The sequence below is a fragment of the Manis javanica genome, chromosome 8, assembly GCF_040802235.1.
Source record: "Manis javanica isolate MJ-LG chromosome 8, MJ_LKY, whole genome shotgun sequence".
NCBI classification, from domain to species: Eukaryota; Metazoa; Chordata; class Mammalia; order Pholidota; family Manidae; genus Manis; species Manis javanica.
The window spans coordinates 83,671,538-83,693,626 of NC_133163.1; the positions used below are offsets into that span (position 1 = coordinate 83,671,538).

Sequence of the window (22,089 nt, forward strand, 5' to 3'; positions counted from 1 at the left end):
CTTTACAATACTGTCCTCATAATAATATTTAAAATATTGTAGTCATTTTAATTTTCTCTGGGTCAGATCATTGACTTAACAGTATCTGCTAAAATCAAACTTCAGGAAAAATTAAGCACAGGTACAAATGAAACATAGTATATTCCACAGGATTTTCTCTTAGAGACTGTAATTAATCATAACATACAAAAATATATAATTACTGTGTAACAGTAGTTCTGTGGAAGGCAGCCCCACAGCTGCCACTGTTTTCATAGCAAAGCTTGTTATGTATTATTACTTTTTGATACACAGAATTCTTTGAACTATGAAGTTTTCAGATGGAAGATGCCAGGAGTCTGGATAAGGATTCAGCCCCCAAATACACTTGAACTAGTGTTGATTCTTATGCTTTATGGTATTCTGTATTTTCATTCATATGTAAACCAGGATTTTCTTTTTTTTTTTTTTTAAACGTCCTGGACCTGGCCAAGAGTCTGACACTATGGATTTACACCAAAGCAAAGAAGAATTGGTTCAAAGTATTTTCTAGGGCAAGGAAGTGTTGTAGGAGTCCTGCAATACACTGAATTGATAGAATTACTCTCGCATTTATGAACCAAACCTGCAACATGGAGCCTGGATTGGAATTAGACCTCACCTTCCAGAAGTCAAAAGCACATAGCATCCATTTGCTTTTCTACTTTCATTTTATAATGAAAGAAGGAAAGAAAAGAAAAAACTTAATTAACTCTTTGTATAAAATTAGTTGAACAGGTGAATGAGGACCTACCTCACCTCTCACTTGCCTTGAAGTACACTCACCAGTTCCTCTCCATACCTGTAGCTTAGTCTCAACAACAGCAGAAAAAATGAAGGTTAATACCTTTCTTTAAGGCAGGTTCTAATGCTTACATTACATTTGAAAGAAGCTCATCTTTTCCCCTTAAGCATCCAATTCCTTTTACTTAGGTGATAAGAAGTCAGTAAAGGGGAGAACCCACTCACTTTTCAGTTCTCTTCTCTTGAAGCCTTCTCTGCCTGTCTCTTAGACATTGGTGTTCTCTACTATCTAAACTTCTGTTTTAAGGTCTCTTCTCTCCTCTACCATTACCCTGAAAAACATTGTTTATTCCCATGGACTCCTTTACTATCTACATTAATTGTTCTCATTTTGGGGGTGGAAGGGAGGCCAATTTTTGGTTGATAAATACACGCGTTTTTTTTAATGTTGGGCAAACATTGAACTGTATGTTTATCATTCTCAAATACGTATCTTGCTCTTAACCTCTTAGCTCATAAACTTTATATCCAGTTGCCGTGAACATTCATTGGGATAGCTAAGACATCTTAAAATTCAGTATACCCGTAATTGATCTCATTTGCCACCTCTGCTGCATCAACCCTATCCCCCAACACCCATAGGGAGAAAAAAAAAGTTGCCTGGGTCCTGGATTTCTATTATCATTGGATACTTCTAATATCAATGATAATATTAAGTCACAAACTTTTGAATCATCTCTAAATCACTCGTCAAATCCTGTTGGTGCAACCCCCTAAATTTCTCTGATCTTTCTACACTTCTCCACCTCTCCTGCCTCTATCTTGGTGTTCGGTATTCCAGCAGCCTTCTGTCTTGTCTCTCTGGCATTGGTCCTCCATCTCTGTAACCTATTCTTCACGCATGCTGCCCCAGAGTAGTCTATAAAGCACACATTTACCATGTCACTCATTAAGGCCTCTTAGGAGAGAGTCTACACAGTCTTGATTTACAATCTTGATAACACATCCTTCACTCTGCTCCCAGTGTTCCAGCTAGAATAAACTTGTTCCTGTTTCTGGAAAACATTACACTTTCCCTGCAAATGGTTTGTTTGCCTGAATGCTCTTCTCTCTCAGGTTCTCCCGTTTATCACCTTCTTAGCCTTCCAATCTCAGCTTAAACACAGTTCCTCTGGGAAGCCTTCCCTGAAACCTGTTAGTCTGTTACAGTGCTACACACTTCCATCTCAACCCTGTTCTTCTCTTAACACTGCTTATCACTGTTTTGTAATTGCTTATTACCTGTCCTACCATGAGGCCAGAGATTGTATTCTCTGTCACATCCCCAGTACATAGCATAAGCTTGGCAAGTAGTAGGCATTTAATTCTTAGGAATAAAATGCTAGGATGTGGCGTCTCTGGGCATACATTGTACAAGGAAGTACTTTAATAATCCAAAGTTAATTGTGATATCATAGCAGCTAACAGTGAGTAGTTCTAGAATTAAAATAATCAGTTTTCTTTGTGTTTTAGGAAAGTGATTTATAGAAGTTGATACAACAAAATAAAATCTTAGCTAAAATGTATTTCTTAAAGGTTATATTTGTTTATTCTATGGTTTCTACATTCCACACAAGATCCATGCGAGTGATGACCATCTACAAAGAGCAAAATTACAGTATTTTGTATAATGTGTAAAACATACATAAATTTTCTTAGAATTGAGGCACTCACTTTGGTGTTTTGTGTTTCTACTTTAAACTAATTGAAAGTCATGTGAGATATAGTCTTTTACCTTAAGTTCCTTTTTTAAGTTTCTGAAGTAGTTCATGCCTATTTCTGAAAATTAGAATAGTAAAAAGAAGAAAATTAAATACCCATAATGTCATCCACCTGGCAGAACAAGTGTCCTTCCATATTTTCCTCTTTGTGTGTGCATATTTTTAATGCAATTGGACTCATATTATACATACTGATAATTGGTATGTTGTTCCCTACTTTCCATACACTGGAAATGGTAACTGAAAAACTTTTCCCTATTAAAGCTCTATGTTCTGAGCAGTATCTTAATTTTGTTTGGGGAAATTGTAAGAGGCCAAAAAAATATTTGAGAAGTACTTTTGGAGACTTCTCAATATAGAATTATTTTCTTTGACCTTTGCTAATCATTACCTGATTTTTTTTTAAGTGTTAGGAAGAGGGCTTATAAGGAAAAGCAATATATTTTTTTTTGAAAAGAACACGTAGGTTTAAGTGCTCCTAACTATTTAGGAACAAAATTCCAACTTACACTGTGGTGTATGTCCTCTAGCCATCAAAAAGCTTTCTAAGTAAATAGTAGCTGAGTCCATATTTGTAAAATAACATTAAGCAAGTCTATGAATATTGAGTCAGTGTAGAACTGCAATTGATTTTTAAGATTCACTTCATCTGGATAAATCCATTCCTAATCTCTCAAAGCATCTTCTGTAAAGTATTTATTTAGTGAGGTGTTTCTAACCAAATAATTTTTTTCTTCTGCCTAAATAATTGTTCTCTAGATGCTATATTCTTCCTTTAAAAGTAACCACTGCATTCCATCCTGGAAGAAACTCAATGCTAGAAATGGAGAAAAAAATAATGGTGAATAATAGTAACAGGTAGGTAAAAGCTAATGATTTTATACACATACACTCATAAAAAATGAGTATTATCCTGTGCTATAATCAACCATAATTGTTATATCTTTGTGTAGATAAAGGGAAGGAAATTTTCTTACAAATGTGTGCGCTAAGGACTTACTGAATAATGATCACTCTCCTATAGCATTTTTGTGTTGTTAACATTACTAACCAGGCAAAAATCCTTAATCTGCATCAACTCTTTCGATCACACTTTATATTGGGTTGTTTTCACAAAGAACCACTGAAATGTTTGATTCAAAGGACAATAATCTTTATTCTCCCCATTTATAAAGTAATTGGTGATTTTACCTGGTATAATTTTGTTTTGACTCATACTTACTAAACCTACTAATAACAAAACAAATCAACAGAAATTTAGTACCCTTCTGATTAATAATTTTAAATTCTTCAGTATTTTGTGTAGGTTTTTTTTGTCTTTTACAAACTTTAAAAAATAAAGATAAAATTAGTTTTTAAAGATGACTATATAGCAACTGAAACAAACCTAACGTTAGACTTTTAAGAATATCTGATAGTATTGATTCAGGGCCATATTATTGCCTTAAGTCTAATAATTTTAACCATTTCTGCTTTGTCAAAATCCATGTAATGTTTGTAATGACTTCATTCTTCAAATCTTTCAGAATATGAAGCAGCAAAAGTTTGCTTTAAAAATTTCTCTACTTTGCCAAATTACATAAATTTTCTGTAAATTTCATTACTTAAATATTGATACAAGTTTGGAATTAAGTAGTGGAAGTTACAGTGAGTACAATAATTGACCTGTTTGGTGTAGCTTCTAGAAAATAGCTAATGTTTTAGAATAGTATTACACAATATATCTTTCAAGATTTTCTTGGACAGATAATATACTTTTGTAATTTGAACTAAATGAAAATAACATGACTTTCTTTTTCTGTTATCTTTATTAGGTAGTGGTACTAATAATTCTTTGAAAATACAAGTTGATATGGGAGGACTCAGTTGTAAATTTTGTGTTTAAATCACATAAAAAGTGCTTTTAAGTGTTAATTCAGCAGCTGACGTGTGTAATATTTGAGGAAGTATATTGTATCTTTGAAATCAAATACTTTAACTAAAAGATATTCATAAAATACACAAAGCTTCCATGAGATTATAGCAGCTGGCATAACCCGATTTGTCATATCACATGTGGTATGAATTTCATGTGTACTATTATTATCTCTTGATCCATCTTTTAAGAAAAAAGCAACAGCTGGCTATATAGAAGAGAAAGCTTCCTCAAGTATATCCTTGCAGTATTTATTAGCAGTGATATGAGTAAATTGTAACATTTGGACAGTTTGGAAATGTACATACACACACACACACACGCACATAAATATACATATAACCATTTTAAGCCACATGTTCACAGATACCAAAGAAACATTTGGTTCAACATTCAACAATTAAGTTGTTAACAAGTGTTTAAATCTATATAAAGAGAAGTGTTTTAAAACTTAATTTGAATCTATGGCATTTTTTTTCTTCCAGTTAGACTAATACAAATTTCTTCTGTTAATCTTTCTGATTATACAGATCTCTAAAAGTCATCTTTCAGATAAGTTTCTCAACACTTTTATTGGAAAACTGAGAAGGTGGTTTTATGTCCCAATAAATACTAATAAGTATGATTGAGGCTATGTCTAAAGTTCTCTATTTCAATCCTGATGCTAAACAGAGGCAGCATTAAGCTACCAGATGCCCATTGGGTAATAAGATTCAACTGGTTGAGGTAGTGAAGGCTGCCCATAATCAACAGATCACTTGCTGTGTGCTTTTTGATGTTAAGCACAAAGGTTAGGTACAGTCCCTGTCCTCAAAGAGTTCTAAAATCCTAAATGTACTGTGACCCTAAAACCAAGCTTTTGGGAATAACTTTGAAACTTTTCATACTCAAGTACATAAGGTAGTATATTGAACATTTAAAAGTTATTTTCTTTATGTTCTATGTTACTTTTTACTATATGACTGTCTGCAGAAGAAGGAAGCTATTTGCCCTGGTGTTGCTAAGTCCCTCCCAGCTTTATAATCAAAACTCAAGTAAAGTTGAAGAGGGTGTTTTGTGTATATATTGGCTATCCATGTTTATTTCTAAATTAGATGGATGATATTCATTCTTTATATTAGCTCATCATCCACTGATGTCTTTTTAGAATAGTGAGTGGCATCAAGTAGATAAAGGAACAACTTTCACAGACATTTTGTGATGGGGTCCCTGTAAGTTGTTTAACAGGTAAGCTGCTCGGAACTTTTCCCTATGAGAACTTGACCTAGAATTGATTACACCAGATCATCATAAGCTTGTTTTAAATTTTTTTTACGGCTTTTTTGAGGTGTAATTGATACACAAAAACTTAGTGCAGACATACACTTAATGCATATAATTTGATGAATTGGACATATACACAGGTGTCTACCTGTGATACCATCACCACAAAGTAATAAACATATCCATCACCTCGTCCACAAGTTTCCTTATGTCCTTTTGTGTGTGTGTATGTGTGGTAAGAACACCTATCATGAGATCTACCCTTATCAATATTTTAAACGCACAATATAGCATTATTCACAGTAGCCAAGGTAAGGAAATAACGTAAGTGTCCATTAACAGATCAATGTGTTATGTACACACAATGAAATATTATTCAGCCATAAAAAGGAACTCAACCATTTGTGACAACATGGATGGACCTGGAAGACATGCTAAAGGAAATAAGTCACAGAAGGATAAAAGCATGATTCCACTTCATGAGATAGCTAAAATAAACTGAAGAGGCATAAAAAATAGAATGGTTGCCAGGGAATAGCGGGGGTGGGGGAGGAATGAAGAGTTGTTTAATGAGTGTAAACTTAAAATTATACACGATGAGTAACTTCTAGAGATCTGTAAAACACAGTGCCTGTAGTTAACAATAATGACTTGTTTAGCCATTACTACCTTGGGAAGCTGAAATGAATGCTGCTTTAAAAAACATTAAAATTTTCCTAAAAAACTTTTTTTCACCCTCCTTTACAATACTTGGATTTTCTACTACATGTCATGTACATCTTTGTTTATATTTTAGATTGTAGGTCTGCTAGACTACACATGCCTTCACTGCTTGTGTCCTGCACCATACTGAGGTAAATGGCTACTTGGTAAATTCTAAGTATCCATTTTTCACTTTTTCTTTCCTGAATTGTTGCAGCAACAGTCTTCCTAAATTGCTACTTTTGGCTCTTCAGGGAAAAGTCATGTTTTAATTATAAATGATATGCAAAAGCAAAACTAGATCTCCTTTGAGTTTGTGATGATGCCATTATCTTTATGGGGTGAAAAATTTATATGTAAATTATATAAAATCATATCCTCTAAACATACCTACCCGTCACCTCCTCCTCCCTGAGATGATATTTTACCTAAAATACTATTGGTTGGTGAAACTGGCACTCTACAGTGGTTATGCAATGACTGCAGATTGCATTTCTAATGCATAAGATAAAACCATAGGCTAAAAACTCTCTTGTATGGGTGTGGTTAGCCTAGAATAATTATATTCCCTAAACTGTCCCAAATGAAATTGATGAATTTTTAATTCTGAAGTTGCTTTGTTCACAGGAACTTGAGTTTTTCCTTTTAAAGATTTAGAAGGAAGCTCTTCCTTAGCACATGCAAAATCAAGTAATGTAGCAGAGGAGAAAGACCACTGGACTAGGATCAGGGGACCCTGAGTTTAAACACTAAAAACACTCAGATTATTAAGTGAAGTAGGTTTTATTTACATGTATGAGAAAAAATGAGCCTGATTCAGCTCAATACCCCAAAATAGTAATTAACTGTTTCATGATAATAAGCCCTCAGCATACTATACATCAGCATACTAAACATACTGACACCACAGAGGAAAAGTATCTTGAAAAAGTGATGTCAAATTTGGCTTGGGAAGATAGATTTAGACAATGTTTTGTATCAACTGAGACCTTTTTTATATTTCTGAAGCCTGGGCCTGAAGCTGAGCTAAATCCTTCATCTTTAACAAACTAAGCTCCTTTTGCCTGACTTGCCAACTTTTTGTAAACTTAAGATGTTAGAGATCTTAATAAATACACAACAGTTGATTATAAGCTTTGAGTTTCTATAATTATAGAAACATTATAACAGTTTGGAAAAGCACTCAATAAATGCATTGCCTTCCACTAACAGGATTTGCTGAGTCACTTGATTTCAGTTTGTGATCTTTTCAGCATTTGTAGGGAATTTAAACATTTCTGTGGAGCCCCATCAATGCTGTAATCATGTCCCACAAGCGCATTTTTTGCTCCTACATTCAAATCTTGATTTCCATTCATGAGCTCCTCTGACATTTTACACCTGTTTACCCAAAACAGTTTGACCAAGTCAGAGATTTATGAGAATCAGGTGATTTTTTTTCCCTCCTCCCTTCTCCCTTTTTATTCTCCCAAGAGTTGTTAGTGTTTGATTGCAGTTTTACATTAATACAAATTTTTCTAATAATAAAAATCATTTCTAATCAGAAATCAGATATTGTATATATGTATGTGTTATTGCAGATCAAAGGCAATGCTAAACAACACAGATATTTCATCCTTTTTAAGAGCCCTTGCTGTAATGGAAGGCCCTCGAAGAAAGTTTCTGGATAATAATAGCAAACACTGAACACTGTGCCAAGCAATGATCTGAGTACTTCACATTTATGAACTCATTTTGTGATCACCACAACCATACGGTAGGTACTATAACTGTTATGAGGAAATGGAAGTGCAGACAATTTAACTGACTTACCCAAGGCCACACAGCTAAAACTGTCAAAAGTAGACAACCTGACTAGAGTCTGTGCTCTTAGCCTTTAAGCTAGATTCCTCTCCCAGAATGGAAGACAAAGGAGGTGGGAAAGAGGAGTGGAGGTGGGACATTCTGGGCAAAATTTGACCTTTGAATAAGGCATTTAATTAAATAGCTACTACTGTAATCCTTGCCGTATTTGCAAATTTTGTGAATCTTCAAATAGTTTTATTCTCTTTGGACATGTGTCTACTATTTTTACTTTTGTGTGATACTTATTAAATCATATGGATGTTTTAATCAGTTTCTATGAAGTCTCAATTGTTCTTGATAGCCATAATTTCATCTAAGATCTAAAATATATCTTATGTGCATATAACTGTTATATATACTTTTTTAATATTCATTTTATTATCATTAATCTACAATTACATGAAGAACATTATGGTTACTAGACGCCCACCTTCACCAAGTCCCCCCCAACAAACCCCATTACAGTCACTGTCCATCAGCGTAGTAAGATGCTGTAGACTCACTATTTGTCTTCTCTGTGTTGCACATTCCTCCCTATGCCCGCTCCCACACACACTATACATGCTAATCATAAGGCCCCCTTTCTTTTTCCCTGCCCTTATCCGTCCCTTCCAGCCCCTCCTGCTCAGTCCCTTTCCCTTTGGTAACCGTTAGTCCATTCTTGGGTTCTGTGATTCTGCTGCTGTTTTGTTCCTTCAGTTTTCCTTTGTTCTTATACTCCACATATGAGTGAAATCATTTGGTACTTGTCTTTCTCCGCCTGGCTTATTTCACTGAGCATAATACCCTCTAGCTCCATCCATGTTGTTGTAAATGGTAGGGTCTGTTTTTTTTCTTATGGCTGAGTAATATTCCATTGTGTATATGTACCACATTTTCTTTATCCATTCATCTACTGAAGGACATTTAGGTTGCTTCTATTTCTTGGCTATTGGAAATAGTGCTGCAATAAACATAGGGGTGCACCTGTCTTTTTCAAACTGGAGTGCTGCATTCTTAGGGTAAATTCCTAGAAGTGGAATTCCTGGGTCAAATGGTATTTCTATTTTGAGCTTTTTCAGGAACCTCCATACTGCTTTCCACAATGGTTGAACTAGTTTACATTCCCACCAGCAGTGTAGGAGGGTTCCCCTTTCTCCACAACCTCGCCAACATTTGTTGTTGTTTGTCTTTTGGATGGTGGCGATCCTTACTGGTGTGAGGTGATATCTCATTGTTTTAATTTGCATTTCTCTGATGACAAGCGATGTGGAGCATCTTTTCATGTGTCTGTTGGCCATCTGAATTTCTTCTTTGGAGAACTGTCTGTTTAGCTCCTCTGCCCATTTTTTAAATGGATTATTTGCTTTTTGTTTGTTGAGGTGCGTGAGCTCTTTATATATTTTAAATGTCAACCCTTTATCGGATCTGTCATTTATGAATATATTCTCCCATACTGTAGGGTACCTTTTTGTTCTATTGATGGTGTCCTTTGCTGTACAGAAGCTTTTCAGCTTGATATAGTCCCACTTGTTCATTTTTGCTTTTGTTTCCCTTGACCGGGGAGATGTGTTCATGAAGAAGTCGTTCATGTTTATCTCCAAGAGATTTTTGCCTATGTTTTTTTCTAAGAGTTTTATGGTTTCATGACTTACATTCAGTCTTTGATCCATTTCGAATTTACTTTTGTGCATGGGGTTAGACAGTGATCCAGTTTCATTCTCTTACAGGTAGCTGTCCAGTTTTGCCAACACCAGCTGTTGAAGAGGCTGTCATTTCCCCATTGTATGTCCATGGCTCCTTTCTCATATATTAATTGACCATAAATGTTTGGGTTACTATCTGGGGTCTCTATTCTGTTCCATTGGTCTGTGGCTCTGTTCTTGTGCCAGTACCAGACTGTCTTGATTACTGTGGCTTTGTAGTAGAACTTGAAGTTGGGGAGCGAGATCCCCCCAACTTTATTCTTCCTTGTCCGGATTGCTTTGGCTATTTGGGGTCTTTGGTGTTTCCATATGAATTTTTGAACTATTTGTTCTAGTTTGTTGAAGAATGTTGTTGGTAATTTGATAGGGATTGAATCAAATCTGTATATTGCTTTTTCCCTGCCATTTTGATGATATTAATTCTTCCTAGCCAAGAGCGTGGGATGAGTTTCCATTTGTTAGTGTCCTCTTTAATTTCTCTTAAGAGTGTCTTATAGTTTTCAGGGTATAGGTCTTTCACTTCCTTGTAAGGTTTATTCCTAAATATTTTATTCTTTTTGATGCAATTGGGAATGGAATTGTTTTCCTGATTTCTCTTTATGTTAGTTCATCGTTAGTGTATAGGAAGGCAACAGATTTCTGTGTATTAATTTTGTATCCTGCAACTTTGCTGAATTCAGATATTAGTTCTAGTAGCTTTGGAGTGGAGTCTTTAGGGTTTTTTATGTACAATATCATGTCATCTGCAAATAGTGACAGTTTGACTTTTTCTTTACCAATCTGGATTCCTTGTATTTCTTTGTTTTGTCTGATTGCCGTGGCTAGGACCTGCAGTACTATGTTGAATAACAGGGGGAGAGTGGGCATCCCTGACTTGTACCCGATCTCAGAGGAAAAGCTTTCAGCTTCTTGTTGTTCAATATAATGTTGGCTGTGGGTTTATCATAGATGGCCTTTATTATGTTGAGGTACTTGCCCTCTATTCCCATTTTGCTGCTGAGAGTTTTTATCATGAATGGATGTTGAACTTTGTCAAATGCTTTTTCAGCATCTATGGAGATGATCATGTGGTTTTTGTGTTTCTTTTTGTTGATGTGGTGGATGATGTTGATGGACTTTCGAATGTTGTACCATCCTTGCATCCCTGGGATGAATCCCCCCTGGTCATGGTGTACGATCCTTTTGATATATTTTTGAATTTGGTTTGCTAATATTTTGTTGAGTATTTTTGCATCTATGTTCATCAGGGTTATTGGTCTGTAATTTTCTTTTTTGGTGGGATCTTTGCCTGGTTTTGGTATTAGGGTGATGTTGGCTTCATAGAATGAGTTTGGGAGTATTCCCTCGTCTTCTATTGTTTAGAAAACTTTAAGGAGAATGGGAATTATATCTTCTCTGTATGTCTTATAAAATTCCGAGGTAAATCCATCTGGCCCGGGGGTTTTGTTCTTGGGTAGTTTTATGATTACTGATTCAATTTCTTTGCTGGTAATTGGTTTGTTTAGATTTTGTGTTTCTTCCTTGGTCAGTCTTGGAAGGTTGTATTTTTCTAGGAAGTTGTCCATTTCTTCTAGGTTTTCCAGCTTTTTAGCCTATAGGTTTTCATAGTATTCTCTAATAATTCTTTGTATTTCTGTTGGGTCCATCGTGATGTTTCCTTTCTCTCATTTCTGATTCTGTTGATGTGTGTTGATTCTCTTTTTCTCTTAATAAGTCTGGCTCTGGACTTATCTACTTTGTTTACTTTTTTAAGACCCAGCTCTTGGTTTCATTGATTTTTTCTCTTTTATTCTTCTCTATTTTATTTATTTCTTCTCTTATCTTTATTATGTCCCTCCTTCTGCTGACTTTAGGCCCCATTTGTTCTTCTTTTCCCAATTTTGATTGTGATGTTAGCCTATTCATTTCGGTTTGTTCTTCCTTCTTTAAATATGCCTGGCTTGCTATATACATTCCTCTTAAGACTGCTTTCACTGCATCCCACAGAAGTTGGGGCTTTGTGTTGTTGTCATTTATTTCCATATATTGCTGGATCTCCATTTTAATTTGGTCTTTGATGTATTGACTATTTAGGAGCATGTTGTTAAGCCTCCATGTGTTTGTGAGCCTTTTTGCTTTCTTTGTACAATTTATTTCTAGTTTTATACCTTTGGTGTCTCAAAAATTGGTTGTTTGAATTTCAAAGTTTTGAATTTACAGAGGCTCTTTTTGTGGCCTAGTATGTGGTCTATTCTGGAGAATGTTCCATGTGCACTTGAGAAGAATGTGTATCCTATTGCTTTTGGATGTAGAGTTCTATAGATGTCTATTAGGCCCATCTGTTCTATTGTGTTGTTCAGTGCCTCTGTGTCCTTACTTATTTTCTGTCTGGTAGATCTGTCCTTTGGAGTGAGTGGTGTCTTGAAGTCTCCCAAAGTGAATGCATTGCATTCTATTTCCTCCTTTAGTTCTGTTAGTATTTGTTTCACATATGCTGGTGCTTCTGTGTTGGGTGCAAATATATTTATAATGGTTATATCCTTTTGTTCAACTGAACCCTTTATCATTACATAATGTCCTTCTTTATCTCTTGTTACTTTCTTTGTTTTGAAGTCTATTTCATCTGGTACTAGTACTGCAACACCTGTTTTTTTCTCCCTATTGTTTGCATGAAATATCTTTTTCCATCCCTTCACTGTTAGTCTGTGCATGTCTTTGGGTTTAAGGTGAGTGTCTTGTAAGCAGCATATAGATGGCTCTTGTTTTTTTATCCATTCACTGACTGTATGTCTTTTGTTTGGTGCATTCAGTCCATTTACATTTAGGGTGATTATCGATAGGTATGTACTTATTGCCATTTCTGGCTTTAGATTCGTGGTTACCAAAGGTTCCAGGTTACTTTCCTTAACTAAGAGTCTAACTTACCTCACTTAATATGCTGTTACAAACACAATCTAAAGGTTCTTTTCTATTTCTCCTCCTTTTTCTTCCTCCTTCATTCTTTATATATATATTAGGTATCAAATTCTGTACTTTTTGTCTATCCCTTGATTGATGTTGAGGATAGTTAATTTAAATCTGCATTTGCTTTGTAATTAGCTGTTCTACTTTCTTCACTGTGGTTTTATTACCTCTGGTGATAGCTATTTAACCTTAGGCACTTCCATCTATAGCAGTCCCACCAAAATAGACTGTAGAGATGGTTTGTGGGAGGTAAATTCTCTCAGCTTTTGATTATCTGGAAATTGTTTAATCCCTCCCTCAAATTTAAATGATAATCTTGTCAGATAAAGTAATCTTGGTTCCAGGTCCTTCTGCTTCATGGCATTAAATACATCATGCCACTCCCTTCTGGCGTGTAAGGTTTCTGCTGAGAAGTCTGATGTTAGCCTGATGGGCTTTCCTTTGTATGTGATCTTATTTCTCTCTCTGGCTGCTTTTAACAGTCTGTCCTTATCCTTGATCTTTCCCATTTTAATTACTATGTGTCTTGGTGTTGTCATTCTTGGGTCCCTTGTGTTGGGAGATCTATGGATCTCCATGGCCTAAGACACTATGTCCTTCCCCAGATTGAGGAAGTTTTCAGCAACTACCTCCTCAAAGACACTTTTTATCCCTTTCTCTCTCTCTTCTTCTTCTGGTATCCCTATAATGTGAATATTGTTTTGCTTGGATTGGTCAATCACACAGTTCTCTCAATATTCTTTCATTATTAGAGATCCTTTTTTCTCTCTGTGCCTCAGCTTCTTTGTATTCCTCTTCTCTAGTTTCTATTTCATTTATTGTCTTCTCCACCGTATGCAACCTGCTTTTAATACCCTCCGTTGTGCTCTTCAATGATTGGATCTCCGACCTGAATTCATTCCTGAGTTCTTGGATGTCTTTCCATACCTCCATTAGAATGTTGATGACTTTTGTTTTGAACTCCCTTTCAGGAAGAGTCACGAGGTCCATATCATTTAAATCTTTCTCGGGAGTTGTATTAATAATTTTACTCTGGAAAAGGTTCCTTTGGCGTTTCATATTTGTATATGGCGCCCTCTAGTGTCCAAAAGCTCTATTCTGGAGCTGCTCAGCCCCTGAAGCAATGACAGGGGTCCCAGGGGAGCGGTACTGGTGCCTGGGGGGAGGAAAGAGCTGTTCCCCGCCTCCTGGCTGCTGTGTCTGTCTCCACTGCCTGAGCCAGTGGGCCGGTCACACAGGTATAAGTTTTTGTCCCAGAGCAGCCGGATATGGATCCCTGCTTTCCACAAGCAGCCGGAATCCCAGCTGCCCCAGAAACTCTGCCTGTATTAACTTTCCAACCCGGTAGTCATGCGAGTCTCTTCAAAGCACCATGAAATGTAGGTTTGTGCTCCCAGTCAGATCTCCGGAGCTAGATATTCAGCAGTCCCAAGCCTTCCACTCCCTCCCTGCTCCGTTTCTCTTCCTCCCGCCAGTGAGCTGGGGTGGGGGTTGGGGGCTCGGGTCCCGGGGAGCCACACGGGTCCCGGGGAGCCACAGCTCTGGTACATTACTCCGTTGGGTGAGGTCTGCTCTTTTCTTCAGGTGTGTGCAGTCTGACGCAGTCCTCTTTCCTGTTGCTCACTCAGGATTAGTTGCACCAATTAAATTTTCTAATTTTATCCAGTTTTAGAAGGAAGCCTCTGTCTCTCCTCTCAGGCCACCATCTTTAATCCAATCCTCTGTTATATATACTTTTAACCATGTATGTTTGCTACTACACCACACAAAATCACTGTAATGGTGCTGTGCCTTTCTGGGTATAGGTGGAGCAAGAAAATAAAAAGTTCCATTTAAAATTTATTTTGCTAAACATGGCAAGAAATCAAAGGTGTTTGATTTTTCCTTCACTATAGAGGTTCTAGTAGATACCAAAACCTTTGCATCAAAATTGGCAAGATCAGGTCTAATCTGTGGCTAAGTTGTCATCCACCAATAAAGGTAAGGAAAAATAAGGAAATTTATGCTAAAATAACTAATAAGCCAGTCAGTGCCTTAAGGCAGAGAAAAGAAATAATTATGCTACTATGATACACAGTTTGATTTTACTACAGTTTGTCTCACTGTACATCCTTTGTATATATGAAAGATATTTATTATTCAAATATAACCATAAAGCAGAATATCTATTGGAAAGGACACATGTTTCACAAGTGGGAGTCAATTTCACAAAAGGCTGGCCTCCTTTCATCAGGGGAGGCTTCAGGATGGGGAAGCAGTGGTTCTGTTTTCTACCTCTTCCTCCAAAAGTGTATCTGGAGACTAAATTCTGAAGTTAAACCAACCCTTTTCAAGCTTCAATTTCTTACCTTCTCTCTTTTATTTGGACACTGTTCACTGGTGTGGTAGGTGTTAGCAATGTGAAGAACAGTCAGACTTGGTCTGTGCCCTCTAGCAGTTTCCAACTTTGGCATAGTGTGTTAGGCTCAACAGTGGACAGAAATGAAGGACTTGATGGGCTCACACAGGAAGAACATCTAAATCCAATGGAAAGGAGGCCATAAAGAAAAGATTCATGGAAGTATCCCAAATTGGAGATGGGTAGGGGTTAGCTAATTGAGGAAAGGCAGTCTGGGCAAAGTAATCAGTGTGTCTGAAGGCATTGTGGTATGAAGCCAAAGGTCTACTGTGGAAGGTGACATTGTCATATGAGGGAGCAGATAATAAAAGATTTTGCGAGCTTTGAGAATAATATTCCAAGCCCTTAGATGTCAGTTATTCAATGATTCAAAGTGAATAAATCACATGCAAGTTCATGTTTCAGACAACTCATTCTGGCAACAGTGTAGGAGAGGAATTGCTGGAGGGATCAACAAAAGCAGGAAGCTCTGTTAGAAGGCTAGGGGATGACCCAGGCCATTAATGGAGAGGCCCTGAACTAAAGCAGAGGCAATGGAATAAGAATAAGATAAGGAAGAGGTTAAGATGGACATTGTAGGAATAAATGAAAGATGCTCCAGTTATCCCATGCCTTAAAACTTATTGGCATATCAGTAAGGTTGCAGAATACAAGATCAACATAGAAAAATGGATTGTATTTCTATACAGTAGCAATGAGAAAAATGAAGAAAACTGTTCCATTTATAATAGCACCAAAAAGAATATAATACTTATAAATTTACAAAAGACATTTTATACTCAACACTACAAAATATTGATAGAAAAAATGAAAGATGTAGACAAATGGAAAGACATCCCATGTTAGTAATGGTCTGGAACATAGATAACAGTTCTCCTGAAATTGATCTATAAATTCAAAACAATTACTATCAGTTCCCCCTATAGAAATTGATAAGCTGATCCTAAAATTCATATGGGAATGGGAGGGAACCAGAAAAACCAAAACAACCTTTAGAAAGAAAAACCAAATCACAGGACTTACACTTAGTACAAAACTACTACAGTAATCAATACAGGTGATACTGGCATAAGAATAGAATGGGATTGAGATTCTAAGGGAGAAGCCCTCACATTTATGGCCAGTTGATTTTCAACAAGGATGTCAAATTAGGAAACAATAATCTTTTCAAGCAGTGTTGCTGGGACAATCATATCTATATGCAAAAGAATGAATTTGGATCCCTCACATCATCCACAAAAATTAAATGGGTCAGAGACCTAAATACAAGAGCAAAAATAAAACTCTTAGAAGAGGACATAGGTATAAGTCATTGGCCTTGAGTTAGTTAATAATTTCTTAGATATGACACCAAAAGCATAAGCAAGAAAAGAAAAAAAAATTAAATTGGACTTCATCAAAATAAAACAACTTGTGCTTCAAGGGACACTATCCACTGAATGGGAGGAAAAATCTGCAAATCATATATCTGACGAGGGACATGTTTAGAATATGTAAAGAACTATTACAGCTCATTAATAATAAGACAACCCAATTAAAATATGGGCAAAATTACCAAGTGTTGACAAAGATGTAGAGAAATGAACCCTTATACACTGCCAGTGGGAATGTAAAATGGTGCAGTGACTTTGGAGCACTGGTAGTTACTTAAATGGTTAAACAGAGTTATATGATCTAGCTGTTCCGCACCTAGGTATATACCCTAGAGAAATGAAAACACGTCCACAAAAAAAAATGTACACAAATGGTCATAGCAGCCTTTATTCATAATGACCAAAATGTCTGTTACAGTCTGAATGTTTGTGTCCCCCTTAAATTTGTATGTCCTGCCCCTCAAAAGTGATGGTATTAGGTGATTAGGTCATGAGAGTGGTGCCCTCATGAATGGAATTGGTAACTTTATGAAAGAGATCCCAGAGAGCCTTCTTGCCCCTTCCACCTGTGAAGATAGCCATTGATGATCCAGGAAGCAGGGTCTCGCCAGACACCAAATCTGCCAGGGTCTTGATCCTGGACTTCCCAGGCTCCAAAACTATGAGAAATATGTTTGTTGTTTAAACCACCCAGTCTATGATATTTTTGTTATAGCAGCCTGAATGGACTAAGACAATAGTAGACAGCTAAATGCCCCTCAACTGATAAATGCCTTAAGTAAAATACTGTGTATCTATACAATGCAATGTTATTTGATAATAAAAAGGAATAAAATACTGATAAATGGATGAACACTGAAAATGCTATGCCAAGTGAATGAAACCAGTCTGTGGGGAAGTTGGGGTCCCTATGGCCATGATCCTCAGTGAACTTAAACCACCTAATGATGTAACTGGCCTGTTGCTAGGCTACCACTTCCACACCTTTAGGCAATAAGCTATTATTGCGCTATATAGAGCTTGGCCCAGTGCTCTGGGCGGAGGCAGAGACGCCAGTGCTTGACCTACCACCAGGAGAACAAGCCAGGTAATAAACCCTTTCACCCCAAATAACATTTTGCTGTCAATTTCTTTGGTCACACTGAATCCATAGCAAACTTGCCTGGGGCTGAAACCCATTGGTAAGACAACTGGCGAAAGTCGGCAGGGTTCACTGTTGATCAAGGAAAAAGACAGGCTGCCCTTATGGGAGGGGTGCTTCAGCGGGCTGCCTCTGTGAATGGGGAGATAGTGGATCGTCCCCCAGTGGGTATGTGTTCTGATGTGGCTTGCCTCCTAGAGGACTGGGCCCACCCCAAGACTGGAGGCAGATGGAGGTGACACCTGAGACTGTAGGGGTGGCCCTTGGTATAGTAAGCAGATCATTTGTGCCTGTGAGGCAGCAGGAACTGTGGGTTGGCTGCTTCTCAGTCTTAAAAAGGTCTACAGAGGAGACCCAAGAAATGGTGGCACGAGAACGAGAGCTGCAGACTTCTGTGGATGCCCTGAAGAGGGAAGTGGCATTGATGCGGGAGGAGGTAGCACAAGAACATGAGCTGCAAACCTCTGTGGATTCCCAGAGGAAGGAGATGGCCTTGATGCAGGAGGAGGCAGCACAAGAGTACCGGCAGCAAGCAGCCATTGGAGACGAGACGGCAGCGCTGCCAGGTGTCCTGAAGGAGGCAGAAGCCATCAAGGAAAAAGACAAACTCCTGAGGGAAGCCCAGGCAGAGGTGGCACAAGAACATCAGTTGAGAAGCATTGCGCTGAAGGTAAGAGACCTGAAGACTGAGGGTAGCATTGCTGCGAGGCACAGTAGAAAAGGTAAAGGTTGTAGCAGAGGAGGCACTTGGGGGAGGGGAGAGAGAGATGCCATCAGCCCCAGAAATGGAGGAGCTAGGGAAGGATGAAGGGGAGGTGCCGGAAGCCCCTCCCGTATTGAAAGCACACCCAATGGTTGTAAAGAAAATTATAAAGCCCCAGCAGCTGAAAGTTCCCCAAGGAGAGGAGCAGCCCCCTTCCCAGGTCATGGAGCACTCTATGGTCTGTCCCTATACTCTGGGTGATTCTGATGCACCCGAATCCAACCACGGGTCTCAAATTGTACAGCAGGGTCCCAGCTTCCAACAGGTGAAGATTCTGAGTCTCCCAGCAGGATTTACAAGGTCATTTGGTATGTACTTTTAAAAATGTGGATGGAGATTCCACTGTTTTTGAAAGTTTAGTATTAGTGGTGACTGCCAAGAACTCATAAGTTCTATCAAGCATCAAAACTCACAGTAAGAGGCAGGATTGAAAGTGATACAGATGAGGCAATCAGCTAAGCTGGGGGTAGTATGGAAGGAGACCTGGGTTCAGTTGCCAGCCCAGCCATTAAGCAGCACCTCTCTGGGCTTCAGATAGGAAAACCAAGTCTGAGAACATGCTGCTGATATTGAGGAAGCCCGCACTTTGCCGAAACACCTCCCCTGCCAGGACTGCCATTGTTCTTCTCCCACAGTGGGATCACAGAAAGTCCAGGTAAAGGAGAGTGCTTGCTAAGAGTTTTCATGATCTCTTATTTTCACTACTCTCCGGGGGCACAGAGGTAAACAGCTTTTCCTGAAGCCATCCTTTACATGGAAGGAATTTACTCAAAACTGTCAAACCTCAGGATTTGTGAAGATAATTATCTGAAAGTTTCCAAGGATGGAGATTGCTGCAGAAGGCATCAGAGAAAGCAGGCATGATACTGCTCAGTTTTTGTTTCCAAAATGATTCTATATGAGTTTCTAACCAAATAACACTTTTAAGTGTTTTTTTTTTTTTTTTTGTAGCAAAGCTTACATGTTTGAGCAAGTAAACCAACTGAGGTGTATAGGGAGCAAGTTAATCACCACCCCTTTCCCACAGCCAATTTTAAACAATATTGAGTTTTGTGTGTCTTTCCCCATTTTTCTCCAAGGTCATACACATAGAACAACTTCTTTTTTAAAATCAGATTAGGATCACACTACATATGATACTGTGCAACTGGATTTTATTTACATTTACTGTATCGTGAACATCTGGAGAACATGGAAATGCCTATGGCCAGAATCCTCACCTGACCCTAAACTTCCTGATGATGTAATTGGCCTCTTGCCAGGCTACTGCTTCCACACCTGTAGGCAATGAGCTACTACTGAGTGAGTCACTACATAAAGAGATCTGCCCAGTACTCTGAGCAGACGTAGATTACAGACCTGCAAACTGATGGATATAGACATGATTCTAATGCTCGGCCTATGCCTTGAGAGTGAAGCTCAGTATAAACCCTTTTACCCAAGAACATCCCATTGTCATTTCTCAGTCTCACTGAATCCATAGTGAACTTGCCTGGGGCTGAAACACTCAGGCAAGGCAAGATTGCTTGCAGAAAAATCCTTAGTATGTCTACACCCTACTTTATTCATCCTACTGATGCACCTTCATGCTGCTTCTAGGTTATTTACTTTAATAATCATGCAATAAACATCCTCACACATAGATCCTTAATACTTATGTGTTTATTTCTGCAAGACAGGACTCCAAATATGGGACTGCTAGGTCATACTTTCATGTGCCTACAAAACTTTTGCAGAAACCATTTGTCTTCCCTAAATGTTACAATTCATATTCCTACCAAAGAGTTGCCCCCAAAATATCTAGTAAAGGATGTTACCAGTTTTTTAAAAAGTGGGTCAATTGCGTAGACAGAAAACTAATCTATTTGTTTTTTCATTTTCATTTCCCTGGCCATTAGAGAGGTTGAGAATATTTCCCATGGTTTATTGACCATTTGTAATTCTTCTTTTGGGGATTGCCTGTTCATATCCTTTGCTCATCTTTCTATTGTGTTGTCCTTCAAATATTATTTAGTCACACACTGATATCCCTCCCTAATCTATTAGATAGAGAAAGTACAAAAGAATATCATCCCATTGGAATTCAGTGTGTGTGGTGAGGGTCAGGGATGTCTTCTTAGCATGAAGTACACAGGAAGCCTCAAAACCAAGTGCTGCATAAGGAAATAGAAGACTTAAGAGAAATTCATGTGATAAGACTGAGGCCACAAAGTGAAAGGAAACACAAATATTTATTACTTTTCTACATATTCAGAACAGCATCACTTTGGATGAAATTAAATTGTTGGTTAGGGAAAAAACAAAACTATGGCCTTGGCACTGACTCTGAAAATTCTCTATGAAATGGGTGGCAAATGAGCCCATCCCTAATTCACAGTTCTGGGTGATATATCAAGGCTTTCACAACCAAAATATTTTGTACCCAGCCTTATCCACCATTTCTCATTCAAATGGCACCAGCCACTGAGCTAAAGGTTGCAAGGAAGGTGAATGAACAGGAGAAACCTACCCTAAGCATTTTGTTTCTTTTTTGTTTTTTGTTTGTTTGTTTTGTCTCCATCACCTCAAAGATTGTTTTCCTCTCAAAATCTCCAGCTTACTGGGAAGAGGGGTGTTGGGAGGGCCTGCAGGGGGAGTCTGACAATTGAGATTCTTTAACTATTTTAACTTTAGGCAAAACGTGGTTATACCCACCATTTATCTCCATTATTTGTAATAGTTCTGTTTGGCTTATGTTTTAACTAGTCTCCTTATTAAGTATAAAAGTAATAAGATTAATCGTTCTGGGAGAAATTAAAAGGCACCAGTTGGGTATGTTAAGCTCTAATTCTGGTCCTGCTTACTAAGTTTTCCTCCTTGTCTTTAAAATTTCTTGGAACCAATAAAAATAACTTTCAATTATTTAACTCTTTTTTAGTACTTCCTGTATTGGCCATACACCACCCCAAATCTCCAAGAAAACATTATGACTCAAAAGTTCTGGGGCGATAATGTCACAGGTCACAAGTTTTAGACGCTGTTCCAAGAGTCTAGGCATGCCACACCACAACACACACAACACAAAACAAAGCCCGGTAAATTGACAGACAACTCTTCAAAACTTATAAGCATTTTCTAACCTTTTGAAGTGACAATGTCTTCTTAAGGAAAAAAAAGAACTTTCATCAAACCATGAAGCTGTAATAATCAGTCAAGAGGCAACAAAGCACAATTTATAACACTTTGTTAAGAGAGGCATAAGAAACTAGATAAATATTAAGGCAATGAACTTCAGAATGAACATTGTAGGGTTTGCAATAAAATTTCTTTAATTTTTTTATTTCCACTTTATTAAGAACTTTTTAAAAGTTAATTTCTATTATATAATGTCTAGCACATACACAAAAATGTGACATATAGTTATGTTGCATAATGCTAAAATGAATAAATGCATGCTTAGATGTTTTTTTTTTCTGAGTTGGTGAAAGTTTAGATTGTTCATGACTTGTAACCATCCTTAACTGCTCTTGGGGACTAATGATCTGCTGGGAGTGAGGGTT

At 37.5% G+C, this 22,089-nt stretch overlaps 1 protein-coding gene across 4 annotated transcripts in view; it reads right to left on the reverse strand.

The window, feature by feature from the left end:
- The window catches only part of EMC4 (ER membrane protein complex subunit 4), a 76,371-nt gene that overhangs the window by 51,370 nt on the left and 2,912 nt on the right, over positions 1–22,089 (reverse strand). The window lies entirely within an intron of this gene.